At 39.4% G+C, this 16,947-nt stretch overlaps 1 protein-coding gene across 2 annotated transcripts in view; it reads left to right on the top strand.

The window, feature by feature from the left end:
• Positions 1–16,947, top strand: part of PLCB1 (phospholipase C beta 1) — a 547,711-nt gene that overhangs the window by 149,688 nt on the left and 381,076 nt on the right. The window contains exon 2 of one of the 2 annotated variants that reach the window (XM_042445107.1): positions 10,752–10,826. The gene's annotated coding sequence lies outside the window, so the exon portion shown is untranslated. Of the gene's footprint in view, positions 1–10,751; positions 10,827–16,947 lie in introns of those variants that run through there. The other variant, XM_042445106.1, reaches the window with a different exon arrangement.

Below are 16,947 nucleotides of genomic sequence, written 5' to 3'. Positions count from 1 at the left end.
TTTCATTGTGTGAAAAAGGCCTTCAGAAGAATCAAAATGCTCAAGGGCTTCTTCTTTTTTTGTTTCTTTTTTGAAGTACTTGACATTTCTTTTTTAGAATGGGAACTCTTAACACTGAGGACCCAGTTGAGTGAAATAAAATTAGACTTCCAAGCCTGTATTGATTTTTCTTCTTCTATGAATGCAGGAGAAAATGGCAGCATCTGTAGCCTCCTTTCTTAAAAACCAAGAGCAATTCTGTCAAACAGGGAGTGTGGGGAGAAACAAAAGCTGGGAGAATCACTTTGTGTCTAGTGAAAATGGATGATGCTGATCAGAAATTGGCCCAATTTACCTTTTCCTTGGTGATGTGGCTTTCATAGGAAGGAAAAGGAAATATGACTAAGTGCTTTCTACTAGGTTAAAATAATTGAAGGGTGAGGGGAATTCACTGATGCCCCAGATTTAGGATAAATTCATTCTTCTTTTTGTATTTGCTGAATGCTTCCACTGGGAGTTGTGGACAATTGTGGTGGTGTTTTCCATAAAGGCAGTTGATGGCAGATGCTTGTTGAGATCAGACTTAGTTAATTCATATCCTAAAATAATAAAGTTTATCACACGGGCCCTAAAACGGGCCCATTGCATTACAAGACATGGGCGTGCATGGGTGTGCATGGAACAGGATGGGGCCAAGAACTGTATTTTACTGCACGAGGGAACGCCACCGCTGCCGCCGGGAGTTCCATTCGCATCATCCCTCCATTCCAGAGGGCGCAATTTCTGAGAACACTTTAGAACAGTTATCAGAAATTGCGCCCTCTGGAATGGAGGGAGGACGCGATTGGAATGCCCGGCGGCAGTGGCGGCATTCCCTCATGCAGTAAAATATAGTTCTTAGCCCCATACCTTTCCGTGCACGCCCATGCCCACCCATGTTTTGTAACACAACGGGCTCGTTTTAGGGCCCGTGGGATAAACTTCAATGTTTGTAAGTTCTGATCAAGGTGGGAATGTGAGGAGAGTCTATCTGGAACAATTACAGGTGTTTCCTTCACTACAAATATAGAGTGCATAGAGTAACGTAGACATTAAACTTGGAATGTGGAATAAAAGATTCCATTCTACCGAGGTGTCAGGCAGTGATTTCCTGCATGATACTTAAGAAGATGTTTGCACAGGGTATGTAATGATTCTATTGATCTCTTTTACCATGTGTACTAGTTGTGAAATAATCTCTTTGCATAAAGCAAGAACAGAAAATTAACCCTCTTTTCCAGAAGACTGCCTGAGGTGGTAGCTCAGTGGCTATTAACTTACAGATCATGTTTGCTTTCCAGAGATATTCATATACCCCAACAGGTTAGAGACTGTTGACCTCTGTCAAGATTATTTTAAGAGCTTGAAGATAAGCAGTCAGTCACATCTGTGTGGATGGCAGCAGTGCCAGCCTTTGGCAATGGAAGTGCAGTGAGCTGGATGGCAATGCTAAGACCAGCTGAAGCTATCAAAAAATGTTATGTTTCTTGCAGAACCTGGGGAAACTACTTCTTGGGCTACAACTTCCTTGATTTTTTTCAGGGAATGTGACATTTTCAAGCCCTGCACTGGTGCCTTCCATTCAGACTAGCTCTAATGGCATAATCTGGACAGGCAGGATTGTAAGACTACTACTTGTTTCATTTAAGCTTTACTTAGGTAAGAAGCCCTCCTGAACTCTGGTGATTTCATTTTTTTGTGGTTGTCCTTCAGTCTTAACTACTGTCTATTGGCTTGTGCATGACTCTTAATTCCTAGCTCTCCACAAATTACAGCTCATTTGTTGTCTTATTTGTATATTACAAGTCATTTCTGATTTATGGTGACCCTAAGGTGACTGTCATGGGGTTTTCTTGGCAAAGTTTGTCCAGGAAAGATTTGCCATTGCCTTCTCTTGAGACTGGGAGTGTGTGATTTGCCCAAGGTCACCCAGTGGGTTTCATGGTCAAGTGGGGAATCAAACCCTGGTCTGTAGTGTTGCAGTCCAACACTCAAACCACTACAGCATGCTGGCTTTCAACAACAACACAAAGGCAAGTTCTGTGAACTTTTCAATCACTCATTTTACAACCCCAGGCAGTGACTTATGGTTCATTAAGCAAAACATTAAAATAAAACAATATATTAAAAAGTAGACAGAGGCCATTCCTTTCCCATTTTTATACTTATAATTTGTTTCACCCAGTGGATTCCCTTTCCTGGACAGTTGTGGGAATTCATGATGTGCAACTTTAATCATCTCTGCTGCTGGTGCTTTCTCAGGGAGAGGGCTCTGTTATGGAACAGAGGCTTCATTGAGATGGTACTCCCTAAGCCAAACAATGAACTTTCAAATTAACATCTGTACATCAAGATGTCTGTAACCATCCAGGATTAGGATGCCAATTAAGAATGACAATAACTGCATAGAGGATCATAAAATTGGTCCTGTCCCTCTTGAACTGGCACAACATTACTTTGACCAAAACAAAACAAAAAGTTTCACTGAGGGCTGCTTAGGGCAGCAGGGCACAGCGATGTGGGTCCTGGTGTATCCCTATTGCACAAGCTGCTAATTTGAGTACTTATGAAACAAACTGCTGTCATTTGTACACCCACAGAATATTCTGTTATCGTAGGATGAGTGCCCTGACTCCCCCCCTGCTGCTGTTCATTATAATCGAGGCAATAATGATACTGTTCTGTTTGTCAGTTAGTGGCGTTTGTAAGTACAGATGTGAACAATTAAGGGCCTTCATTTATACATATATTGACTAAGCAAAAGAAAGTGAAGACACAGAATGTCTTTTTATCTTTCCCTGGGACATGACCCAGTTGAAATTGTCTCACTCATCTCAAACTAGATTGCTGTGAGGTCAAAGAATCTAATAGCAGGTATTAGAAACAAACCCAGAATCAGCAATGGTGCTATTCATTGAAGAAAATTTAATATTAATTGTGTAAATGCCCTTCTTGAACTTTGCTATACAGCAGATTGTGCATTTGCAAATGGCAATGAAAGGAGAAAAAAGTTTTTGAAAAAAGAGTTTATGAGTTTAGAAACTTTATGGCTTTAGAAAGAGCCAGTTTCCATGTAAATAGTGAATGAACAGTATATGCCTTGGTTAAATGGACTGGGGGGGGGAGGGAGGAATTGCAGAGATTTGGTGTTGCCACTGTCACTACAAATTTTGTGGTGCCAGTAGTATTAGCAGGGTTTGTGTATGAAGTTGGTGGGTGGGAGTAGTGCCTAGTGGGTGGGTCAGTGTGTGCACGATCCCTTTCCAGTTATCCACACCACAAATGATTATTAAACAGAGCTTGGGGAAATTACTTATTTGGACTCTGAACTCTTTCTCCCCGAATCTCTTACTCAGTAAGAGACGGCTTACTCAGGAGCCATGCTGACTGGGGATTTATTTTTTTACCTTTTTTGGTTCAAAAAAGTAACTTTTGCAAGCTTGAATATATGAGGCTATATTGCGTTGGACAATTGTGCCATCTAGGGCAAAGGTCTTTCCCAGTCCTACTGAGCAACCTATGTCCACAATTTATGGGGTGTGTCAGTGAGCTGTTCTCCAAGAGGCCCCTCCTTTGACTTCAGTTTGCTAAATACAGCTAAATAATAAATAAATAAAATAAAATAATAAAACTTTTATTTATGTCCCAAATTCCCCCCCTTAGAACAGGATTAAACATGTACAATTAAAATATCTATTAAAAAAAAAACACACACACACACACACAAATATATGAGGACAGAGTGGTGGGCTAATACATGATGTGAGGGGCAGTCATTCTGTGGCTGGGCACTTTTATTCAGGAAAGGCCTGCCGGAAGAGATCCGTCTTGACAGCTTTTTTAAAGCTGTCTAAGCTGGCAATTTGACAGATCTCGTCCGGCAGGCCGTTCCATAGTTTGGGAGCAATTGCAGAGAAGGCCCTCTGGGAGGTAGCGGTTAGTTTGGTTTTTCAAGGCTACAATAGATTCCTCCCAGAGGACCTGAGGGTGCGGGGCGGATTATATGGAAGCAGACGATCCCTCAAATAGGTTGGACCCAAGCCATGTAGGGCTTTAAAGGTTATAACCAACACCTTGTACTGTGCCTGGAAACTAATAGGCAGCCAGTGAAGAGATTTTAAGATGGGGGTTATTCGGTCACTCCTAGTTTTTCCAGTGACCAGCCTGGCTGCCATATTTTGCACTAATTGAAGTTTCCGGACTAGGCACAAGGGTAGCCCCATGTACAGCGCGTTACAGAAATCAAGTCGTGAGGTTACCAGTGAATGTACAACAGTTTCTAGGTCCTTTACTTCTAGGAAAGGGCGCATCTGGCATATCAGCCAAAGCTGATAACAGGCGCTTCTGATTGTCTCACTCACCTGATTTCTCAGCTCTGCTAGGTGTGCAGACATGAAATGGATGCATGCTCTTGTGTGAAGATACCTGTGTTTCTGCCATTGCTGTGGGCACCATAGACTAATGTAAGGGTCAGCTGAAGCCATGAAAACTGCAGTGGGTAGGGGTTGTGTTTCATCATCTCTTCCTTTACGTAACAGAATGGGTGTTCCATTACAGATATTTGAGCCTTTAAAAAAAACCATATAGTATTTGCTTTACCTCTTTTCACATTAATCAAACTTGTCATCTCTGCTGCCTGCTGCAAAAAAAAGAGGGGTGGGGGGAGAGTCTGCTTTTGCTGCACCAGCAACTACAAGCAGTTTTGCTATTCTTTTAAATAGTGGGTCTTGTAACGAAGACTTATCCAGATTCATAGAAAGAAGGAATCATCTGCTAACATATCTTAAAACAGTAGTACACACATTCACAAACGCTAGACAATACTCATACACCTATCTTTCCTGAAGAGCTAACTCAAAATATAGGGCACAGAACAGGAACAAAATTAAGAAGAAATCAGTACAAAGAGAAAAAGGGGGGAAAAGAGGAGGGGGAGAAGAAAGAGAAAAAAGAAGAGAGAGGGAGATTCTGTTGCATCTTTAAGTGTGTGGGCAAGTGTGTAGGCAACAAGCCGTTCAGTTTAGAATAAGATGTTTCTTTACTCCCACATTTTTTATTTATTGCTGTTATGTTGTAAATATTTATACCTTGCTAATTTAAGCTTGATGTGGTTGGAGCATGAATAGCTGTTGGCAGTATTGTCACCCCAAATTCGTAGTCAGCAAACAGCCATACTGAAAAATAAGACACCACGATTTAGAAGAAGTAAATGGGGTTTTAGTGGTTCAAGAAAGCGCTCCACCCCTTTTCCTTCCTACATTTCTTCTTTAAAATTCCTTAAAAGTTTACGAAAGTAATATTGCTGGTAGTAGTGAAATTTCAATTGAACTGGACCTTGAATAAATCTATAATCAATGGTTTAAAGTGCTTGTTGTCTGACTGTGGAATGCCTAGTCTGTTCTCTGCAGTGTTTGGATGTATCTGTTAAGACCAAGAAGAATGACTGAAAAGTAGCAATAGTGGCTCAGTTGAGAATACAGCAAGGCCTGTTAAGCCTTTTTTATAGGTAGTCATGTCTGGTACTTGGAGGCAAAAGACCCTTGCTTTGTATTATCTTAGAAAGGGCATTGCAAGAAAAAAAATTGTTATCTTTATTGAAATAATGGGGAGAAAAGATGAAGGTACTCATTCTACAAAGTCTCACTTGACTTCCACTAGGGCTTGCAGGGGAATGTCATCAGAATTTAAAAGAGGCTGTTGAACTTTATATGACACACTCATATGCTCTGGTAATTTTCTAACAGTCTTTACTGTATGATATGCCAAATACTAAATAATGAATTTAATGCTATTATACTTTTGCTGCTCTATACTTTGAATATATTTTGAAAAAAAACATTTCTTCTTGATGATCATTGAAATAAAATCAAGCCAAATAACCACAGAATTTCAAAGCCAAAAAAATAAATAAAAAAAAATAAAAAAAGAAAGAAAGAAAGAAAGAAAAAGAAAAGAAAAGGTTTTCAACCCGATGAATGAAATTTCTGAGGACATGAGTTCAGATATTTTCTCTGAAATTGATATGTGATTCACTTTTTAAAAGATGTCAAAATTTATTCAGCCCCAAGAAGGCCTATGGCAGCTGTCCCTATTCTGTTGTACTCCAGGTTTGTTGAATTAACACTGCCTGGGGAAGACTGATCACTGAGGCAGTTTGTTTTGTGTTGATATTTGCTCTCAGCTCAACTTTAACATATGGTGACTTTATGAGTGAGAGACCTCCAAGACCCTGAGTCATGAGTTGCCCTGCTCACATCTTGCAGACTCAGGGCTGAGGCTTCTTTGATAGAGTTTATCCACCAGTACTGTAGTCTCCCTCTTCTTACTGGTTCCACTTTACTGAGCATTATTATCCTCTCCAGTAAGTATTGTTGTCTCATGATATGCCCATAGAAAGATAACATTGGTTTATCATTTTGGCTTCTGAGGAGGGTTCAGACTTGATTTGCTCTTAAACCCATTCATTTGTCTCGAGTGTATTGCAGCATATTTTCAGATAAGCAAATCGGATGTCTCCAGTAATCAGAACAGACAGAAAACTAGAAAGACAGGAGAAAAGTAATCTAAAATGATGTGTTTTGCTTCTTTCTTTCTTTCTTTTTTAAACATTTGGCGTGTGTTTCACATGGAGAAATATTCGGTCACATAAGTCTCTACCTGCACTTTGATGTAGTACCTCCTAGACACAGGCTAACCACCTTAAGAGAAGACTGGCTAAAAGGTCAGTGATGTGACCCACTATAATTCAGCTTCATCTGTACAATTTAGTCTGATGAGTAAGACTGATATGTCATGACTAGTATTATTAGTTCCTTCACTTTTCTATCTCTAGACAAGATCTGGGAATTGTGAGGCCCACAGGTGCCTGTTTTATGTAGACAGCAGAGCATTCCCTCTCACTTTTTGAAAAGAAAAGAAAAGCAGAACATTGCATCACATGCCATTGCTATGGGGTGTGATTCTTACCTAAAACAACAAGTGTCTCCCACCTTATTTCACCCTTAAACTATCCCCACCCTCCACAAATCAGAGAAGTGGCCATTTTGCTTTCTTTGGAAACCAGAAGATTAGCTTGTGGGGAATGAGATGGGTGCTGGGCCTGTATCCTCTGTGTTTGCCTTCCCTTCCTCTAGACCTGTGATTCCCAAACTTTGTTCCTCCAGATGTTTTGGACTTGGGCTCACAAAATCCATTACCATTGACCAGCCTGGCTGGGGTTTCTGGGAGTTGAAGTGCAAAACATCTGGAAGACCAAAGTTTGGGAACCGCTGCTCTGTACTATCTGCACTCTGCCACATGCAGTATTCAAGGTGACCCACACATTGTTCAGGATTTCATGGCAGACCCAAGAAGAGGGGAGTGCTGGCTATGAATAAATGCATCTTGCTCAGGAGGCTGAGACTCTATATTTGAAGCTGCTTTATCATTATAAAGTCAAGTCATATTGTGAATTCTAACACTGGGGTAGTCAACTACACAGGAAACGGGAATCATTTTACTTCCCAGCGCCCATCCGAGAAGCCACATTAGCAAGTTTTAGTGTGCTTGAAGTGATGTGATGCCACTTCCAGCTGCCATTTTGGCCAATTTTAAGCTGATTTTTGTTGTTGTTGTTTAAGAAGGTTTGAGGGCTTTGCAGGATTAAGGAAGAAAAGTGCTGCATTTTGGGTTAACTTCATGTTTAGTTTGGCTCTGATATCTGGAGAGGACCTCAAGCCTCTGCTTGATTCAGAGGAATATTTAGATTTACCTCAAACAGAGAGAGATACAGAATGACCAGGGTGACTCAGTCTTGGCAGATCTATTCCAGTTTTACTCCAGAGGCAGGTTTCCAATGAGAATCAGTTTTATGTAAAGGGGGAAATAAAAACATTCACTTAAACTGACAAACACGTGTGCACACATGCACACACAGAAGGACCAGAGAAATTAAAAGTTGGAGGTTGGAATAGATGTAAAGCTTCACTAATGGTGATAATAACCTATTCAGATCTTGATTTCAATCAAAGTGGTTCCAAAAAACAAACAGAGGACTTAATCACTCCCATGGCAAGTGGGAATGGGGATCTATTGAGATGCTAGTCAAGTAAACCGACAGAGTTTCTGCCTGCTACTGGACTGAGCTGGAGACTTGCTGATAAGTCCCAATGTTTATACCAAAAATATGCCTTGAGGGGTAGATTCCAAGGGGTTGAAAAGACCAAATAGTTTTGGAATTCTTTAAAATGTGTTTGGAGTCACTTTGAAATGTTTGGAGTCACTTTGAAGTTGTTTTCCAAGGTGGTAGCACTGAGGTGTGAATGGATGGCAATAGAGGTGCATTTCCAGGCAGAGAGGATTAGTGCGCAGGATTGCCAATACTTTGTTTATTTTACACCAGCCCATTGTCCTGTAATCCTGGGGTCTCCTCACCTTTTCCAGAATGTTGGGAATCAATCAATCAAACTGGGGGCCTCATGCAACTTCTGTCTCTAACCTATGTGCGACAGCTATTGTTTGGATGGGTTGTGGAAGGGTCACTCAGCCTATGTTTTATTGTATTTCTGGTATCAAAAAGGGAGGAGTATTGACTGCCAATTTTTAATAACAATTATTTTGGTGGGGCTTTGGGCTGGAGAGGTCCTCTAGGGGGTCCCAAGGGCTGCATGTGAACTGTGGGCCTCACTTTGCCCTCCCCTTTCTTGCCCAGTAGGCAATAAGGTGTATTTTTATTGTCAGTCAAGCTTCTCTACCCATGATATCTTAAATTCTTAAATGCTTAAATAGAGCTTCTAGGCATTGATGCTAGAATATTTTAGATGCAAAGCATGTGATCTGCCACTGAGTCTTGGCCCCTGCCTGCATTCTATCTCCTTCAAATAAAGTGTGGAATCAAAGTATATTGTGACGAATCCAGAGAATATCCTAATGTAGGCAGCCTGGGAGAAAAGATCCCAAGATTTATTTATAACTTGTTTTGCCCTCATGGAGTGATTGTTAAAGGGGAAAAAAACATGTCCCATATATATTAAAACTAACAAATCTGGGAGACGACTAGGCTACCCTTCCCCTGACATGCTACTTATCTGCCTGGAGGCTATATACATATTTACATAGAAGAATATTCAGTCATCCGAGTCTCTGCCTGCTTTCTGTTTGTAGGATGTGGCCCATTGGTGGTCTAAAGGATTATTCTATCATGCCCATTATCGGCTGGTAAACCTACTTTAGCTTCAGAGCTGTAGTAAAATTTACACTGAGCCTTATGAAATCCCATCTGTTGAATTTGACAGAAAAAAATAAGTAGCTGTTGGTGGGAGTGGATAGGTAGCACTAGATGCACATACTTTTAGTTCAGCTAGTTAGAGCACTGCTTTATGAGATTCTGGCAGGCCAGTTTAATGGCTTTTGGCACTGACAACTCTGTTTCTCCTGTGTATCTGATTTGGATTTAGAGCAAATAAGCTGTACTAATTATCTGTATTAGCATAAAGAGATGCTCAATTTCATAAACATTGCCAGTGCTGGATTTTTTACAGTATACCACAACACATTAGATTTAAACATCTCTGATCTTTGGAGAATTACTGAACTAATGATAAATTCATGTAGTTGCATAAGATGCCCCAAATGAGCATGTACTTTCCCATAACAGAAAACTGTTACATTTTTAAAATGCAATTGATATGCCATGTTTGAGGGTTGTTTTTAAAACTAATTTGATATACAGATAATTTACATCTTCAATAGGGTTATAACACCTCGGGGAGAGCGCAGCTCTAGAGAATACTAAGTCTCACATTTTAAAGAAGTAGTGTTTGATGGGTTCTATTACAGACTGGCTCTGTGTTTTTTTATTACTCTGATCCATCACTGCAAACTCAGGGCATAAAAAGTGTTTGTAAATATTCATTCTTGATGGGAAATGGTGTCTCAACAACGTCTTCGGTGTCAATGTCAAGGACATTTAGACGTCATTTTTGAAAAATAATTAAGCTCAATGAGTCACTCATGTGTGATAGTTAAATGACCAGCACTTTCTCTAATTTATAGTTTTCAGGGGTTTGTTTGTGTGCAAAAACGTATTTTTGCAAAATACTGTATTTTGTGTGAAACATATTATCTTTACCATATAGCAGCATTCAATCAACTGGTGCTAATCTACAAAGGAGACATGACTGGCAGTATTATATTTGCATTTTTAGGACATCATCTTGACATTCTAAATAACAGTGTGGAGAATGTGTTCATGTTTTTAGAATATTATGTATTGTGATTAGCACCAGTAGTTTGAATGTGGCTAAGCAAATTTGGTTTTTTTAAAAAAAGAATTACGCTTACTGCTGCAGTTTTAACCCTACCTCTGTTTTGTGTGATTTTAACAGTTTTGTTCTTGTTCTGTTAAATGTGTATTTCATTGTCATTTGATTCCTGTATCTTCATTGTTGAATTTTATTGTTCATAAAGTGAACTGCCAATGAACAAACACTCTTGCAATCATTACTTGTACTTACTGAAGCAAATTTAGTTCTTTGACTCTGCCTTAGAGCAGGGAAGGGGAGACCATACAGCTTCCAAACATTGCTGGATCACAACTCCCAGCAGCCTTCATCATTAATTCAGCTGATGTGGACTGACCAGTGTTGCTGTTGAGCAACATTTGGAGGGGCACATGTTCTTCATCTCACAAATGCACCTGATACTATTGTGTGATTTATTCAAAACAGTAAAACCTATTTGTTTTCTCTTGTCAGGTTCAGGAGTCAGAGCTGTTAGATATCAGCCTTGTCAAAGATGCCCGGTGTGGGAAACCTGCCAGAGCTCCCAAGGTAGGAAACAATTGTGTGTATATATATCCTAATGTTGCAGATATACCTTAGAAATTTGCAAAAAAGAAACCAGCAAATTTTGCTTCAGGCACTCAAACACTCATAAAGAAATTAAAGAACTGACAAAGAAAGAATTTTCATTATTGAGGGAATGAAATGAAGAATGAATGGTTGAATATATGGATAACATTTTAAAATAGTAAACTTATTAAGTTACTGTTTGTGAAGATCTATGATAAGTTTGACTTGCTGGTTGAAAATGCTCTTTGTTTTCTACAAACTGATCCTGTGATTTGGTAGCTTTGATGGTTTCCAGGTGCTGAAAAAAAGACCATGTTGTCAGTGAGGCTATCCTATGTCCAGAGATGATAAATTGTTTTTTCAGCCATGGAAGTTTTATGTGCGCCCTTTCATTTCCTGACGCCAAATCTAAACCCTTCCTTGCTACACCTGAGCCTCTTCTATGGATTTTAACTCCTCAGCTTTACCACTTAGTCTTCTTGCATGTGGGAGAGGTATCATTTCAAAGAAAGCTGTCATGGAGATCTTTGATTTCAGTTAGCAACCTAACTTTGGATTCCCGGACACCTTGACTACATTCTCTTACATCATTGGTGTTATATGCTACAACAACTTATTGTGAACTCTCTGGGAATGGAGATTTTTGTCAGAGCAGAGGATGTTGGGCTTTGAACAAGGGATTTAGGGAAGGCGTGGATTTTGTCTAATCTGTTCTGGGAATACAAAGGGCTAAGTCATTTTGATGTATACTTTGTAGACATACAATCTCTTTTTAAAACATGCATGAGAAGTTGAACTCTTTACTTGAGCTGAGGTGTTTACCTAAAGTTTAGTTCACAAACTGCAAATAGAGACCTAAAACCGAGCCAGTACTGAATCTGAACTGAAATGGTCCTACATTTTTAGGGTTGAATCCTGTTATTAGTCCCAACTAGAGTAGACCCATTGAATCAATGGACCTGACATATGTGCTGACATACATATTTTCTGTTGATTTAATGAGAGCAATATAATTGGGAAAAACAATTTGATGGCAGGGCTTTGTTTATAAGCAGAGATTTCTATAAGCTAGGTCTGTTCTGTGTCCTGGGTTAATGTGGAACAATGTTTTCTTATTTTATAGGTCTTTTTCAAACTTGGTTTTATTCTGTTCATGGTTTTTTTCCAGCTGTTTGGGTGTCTCAAAGCAGGGCTGCAAGATTCAAGAAACTGGGCTTAAGTTGACTATTTCAGTGGTATAGTGTAATTGCATCTGGGCAATCGGAGTTCAAAATCTATGTTTTGATTCAAAGTTGATTCAGCAAGTTATATCTTCAAAGTGTCTATTTGTAATAAAAAATTTGCTTCTACAGTGAGGATACATGAAGAAACTGAAAAAGCAGGTTACAGATTAACACTAGAACTGGTAAACCTAACTTTTTGACAAGAACAACTATGCTAGTGAACATATTATGGAAATGTGGTAGAAACTTTCCCATGCTTTCATTAGCAACACCAGTTGTAAAAACTTTTAGCATTAGCTAAGTTTCAGGAAACTTCAGCTAAACAGTATTTAGCCCACCTCCTTCTTATACAAACAGAGAAAAAGATTTTTGAAACATATTTGTTTTATTGATAGTGACTGGCAGAGAAGTTTCATCTGGGGAGAAACAACTTAAATAATAGTTGTTACATGCCTTCAAGTTGTTCCTGACTTATGGCAACCCAAAGGTGAACCCACCACAGGGTTTTCTTCAGAGGGTGTTTGTCTTTACCTTCATCTGAAGCCAGGAAAATGTGACTTGCCCAAGGTCATTCACTGAGTTTCCATGGCCAAATGGGAATTTGAACTGTGGTCTCCCTGAGTTATAGTCCAATATTCAGACTACCATGCTGGCTGCTTAAATAATAGTGCACTGACAAAATTCAAGATATTGCCAGATGGAATGCACTTTCTCTGGGTAGAGAGAATCACCAGGGAATGTTTCCTTGATGCTTCAGGGCTTCCTCAACGTATGTGCTTCCTAAGGGTGTAAGAACAAATATATTCTGGGCACTTGAGGATTGTCTCAAACAGCACCTGGGTCTGCTTTCATCCTTTACCATATTGTGCTACAGAAAAGTTCCCCCTGGGTTTGATTTTATTCCATAGGAATGCAGGGTTTGTTCTCACCAGCCATATGTGTGCCTTTGCATAAGTATGGCATATGCTTATCTACCATTTATAAAAGATAGACCTCAGGCACTTAACAAATGGCTGTCTGGGAAGGAGGGAAGTATAAGAACTCTTCTTTCTGGAAGTGTTCAACTTTTTGGCTGTCACAATTGGTATGATAGTATGCAGAAGTGTATGAATTCAACTTAGTTTGAGTGGCTACACCAATCTGTAGCTTAATCAGAACAGTAATGTGAGTTGCTACGGGACATGCATAGCTTTACATTGGTTGGAATAGCCCTTCCTTTGATATAATGGAGCCTTCTGGCAAATGACTTAGTTATTCTTGCATGGATGCTGGAACCTCATTTGTTGCCATGGTGAATCTTGCAGCTTGCTGAGGAAGAACATTGCCCACTGTATACCCATGGGTGAAGGGAGATGATGTGACAGCAGTGGAAAGGGTCAGCCATTTGTATTTGACCTTTGTCTACTCAACCATGGCTTTAAAATGTATAGGCTGCTTAGATATGGACTTGGTTTGGCACCTTTGTAATGCATTTTTTTAAAAAAATCAAATAACCCCTAAGAACATGCCTTTTGGTCCTCTAAACAGCATGCCATATTTCAGATTCCTGGCCAGCCTAAATATCCCGAAGGCACTAGATCACATCTGTTCTTGGAAGCTAAGTAAGATCAGATCTGGTTAGCACTTGGGTAGGGGACTGCCAAGGAATACCAGGTGTTGAAGGCTGTATTTCAGAGGAGGCCAGTGGCAAACCACCTCTGTGGAATCCTTGCCTAAGAAATGCTGCACCCTATAACTTAAGTCTATGAAAGCTTATGCTACCAAACTCTTTCTCTCAGTTAATCTCAAAGGTGCTATAGGATCCCATAAGAAACCCTATGAAATTCATAGTGTCACCATAAGTCGGCAGGCAACTTAGAGGTACACTATGTACACACATTTTATTATTAAAGAAACATGGAAGTGGCTGCTTCTCTTTGGAGTTCTGCAAACAACGGAAATTCCATGCAGAAATGGGGGTTTAAATCGGGGGGAAAACCCTGCAAAAATGAGTTGATTTTCACATAACGTTACTTTCCCGAAAATAAAAAAGAGTGGATTTGGTCTACTTTCTGTTCAGGTTAACACCACTTTAATAACAACATGTGTGAAAATCAAGCCACTTGTGCAGGTTTTTTTTCCAGCTTTTAAATCCTGTTTTTGCACAGGATTTCTCCTGTGTGATAAACTCCATTGTAAGTGCTCTAGTATCCCCATGATGCCAGCATGTTCTGTGGAGACTGCAATGACCTTTAAAACACCAGAAAGTTAGTATTTCAAATAAGACACACAAACCCAACATATGGACTGCTTAAGCCCAAAGGATGAAGATGTCTTGCTAAAGGAGGAAAAACCCCACCCTGCATTTCCTACTGAAACAGCAAGTTATGGATGGGTTCTCAACAACAGATTAAACAAGACCACACTCCCCTTTATTCTCTTCTGTGTTTCCAAGTACTCTTCCTGTCCACACATTTGGGGTGCCCCAGATTCTGTCACTGCTTTGTGAAGTCAGTGATGCTCATCAATCAAATTAGTCTTTTTTCATCCTCTGGATATCAAAGCAATCCACCACTTTGGAAACCATGTTTTTCTGTCTTTCCAAAGGGCTATTATGACTTTGTTTCTCATGAAATCACCTTAGCCTGGGGATAGTTTTAAAGTATAAATATGACTAAGAAAACCTAGCCTCTTTACCACAGTCAACCCCATTCTCTATGTCTGGTGGCAGTTGCCTTCAGACATCTGTATGAGCCACTCTCTTTCTGCTTGGCACATAGTAGACTCCCTAGCAGCACTCTGTGACTGTTGCCTTCAGACACCTGTCCGAGATGTTCTTGTTTTCCATTGACCAGATATTACCTTCACTCTCCATTATCCCCTTTCACTTTTCCATTTCGGTTACCTCTGAATGCTGGTTGTTAGAGTGAGTAATTCTAGTGTGCATGTTCTATCATAGTTCTTCCAAAATGAAAGCTTTCTTAGTTCATTTGTGTCTGGAATTTCTATCAGTACAGTATTGGTATTAAAAGGTTCAGGAGTAGCTGTGCCGGTCATTTAACAAATACAAACAAAAATCCATCAGAGATACCTTTATTGGCCCACTGAAATGCACAATATACTTGTTGCAAGCTTTCGAAGCTGCATGGGCTTCGTCATCAGGCAAAATGTTACAAGCCAAACAGGAAAAAACCAAAACAATTGGAGATCTTAGTCAGATGCCTGCCTGTTGTTTCATCCCTTAGTAAAGATGTTATGATGGGGAGGATATAAACAGGTATATTTGGTCCCAGAGGTTACCCACCCTCTCGCAAGCCAGAGTAATATTCCCCAACAATTTAAAGGCAGGCTATGGTTGTCAGTGGAGGCTCTCCAAGCCTCAAACCTTTGTGGGTAACATCATGGCTTTGAAAGTCTTTAGACTCCACCACATTTGTTTTTTTTTTTTTCCTTATCTTTCTCTTCTCTGTCAGATTTTTTCTTTGGTCCTTACCTTTCTGCCCCTCCACCTTCTTGTTCCTTCAAGCTTACTATTCTCTGTCTATCTTTCTCTGAAATCTCAGACTCAGAGGCCTGTCTCCAGGTTAGTGAAGGTCTTTCATACTACAAGCTACATATAATTAATAAAAAACTTATTTTAAAAAATTCCAAAATAACCTTCAGTATTTATTCAGCATTACTGCCAAATTTCAGGTTTTCATGCTTCATAGTCTTGGAATAATCGAGAAGACAAACCTCTATGACGATGACAACAACAGTGTTATGCAAAAGGATCTTGAGACTAACTGTGTGCAAGAATGCTTCCTCAGATGTTGTTGTTGTTATTGCTCCTGCTGTTCCTCCTTTTCCTCTTCTTCTCTTCCTCCTCCACCTCTTTCTCCTTCAAATGACAAGTTTCTTTTCAGGTAGTCTTTATAGATAGCATGGTCCACTGACTCTTTCCATGGGCAATGCCTAAATAATTTTCTGTATTTCCTTCCTCTGTAAATTGAATGAATATCAGCATTGTTGAACTGAATGTGGCTCTTTTACATTTTCAGTTTTTCATTAACATTCAAGAGTATATATTCTGCAATGCTTAGCAGTACTTAAGGAAAATCCCCATCAACGGTGCTTTACTGTATTTAAATAAGTTCCTGTCCTTGGCCTTTCTAAATTTAAAATGGCAGCTACTCTATGTGGATAGCATATACCTGACGATGTCATTTGGACAAGCAATTGCTTTTTATGGATCATTTGAAGGGCCCATTTGAGTGCCAGGAGGTTTCTGAAAGGTTAGGATTATAATTGAAAACCCACAGTATTCATTTATGATACTTCCATACATAAATAACAAGTTTGTTCTCCCAGATTATTGGGTTTATGATGAATAGCATGAGCACATTAGCTACTTGCATTTTTCTTTCAGAGGAAAAAAAATCTTAGTATTAAAAACAGGTTTTATTGACTCACGTATAGCTGTTGTTACTATTTTCAACTATTCAGTGGCAAGCAGCTTTAATTGTAAAGGGCTTTAAAATAGCCTTTGTTTGCTAGATGGTGTCTTGTGTCACCTGTATAAATGCCCCTTGTATAAAATGGCAAAAAACAGACTTGCTTTTTGGAATATATATATATATATATATATATATATATATATATATATATATATTCATTCATTCATTCAAGCCATGTATAGTTGAGTCCATGGATAAAGAACCTGCAGATATGGAGGGCCAACAGTATTTTTGTTTCATAGCAAAAAGACAACTATGCATCCTATGTTGTTTAGCTTCAGTTATTGTTACTTACATGAACACATGTGACACTAGATGCTTTTTGAGGGGTGGATGAGATGCATGTAAAACCAAATAATTAATTTGCCCAAACTAGCTTTTTGACTCTTCCCAGCATCCTCA

Source organism: Sceloporus undulatus, chromosome 1, assembly GCF_019175285.1.
Source record: "Sceloporus undulatus isolate JIND9_A2432 ecotype Alabama chromosome 1, SceUnd_v1.1, whole genome shotgun sequence".
In the NCBI taxonomy this organism is placed as follows: Eukaryota; Metazoa; Chordata; class Lepidosauria; order Squamata; family Phrynosomatidae; genus Sceloporus; species Sceloporus undulatus.
Note: the sequence above shows the minus strand (reverse complement) of the source record. Positions and strands in the feature narration are given on the sequence as shown.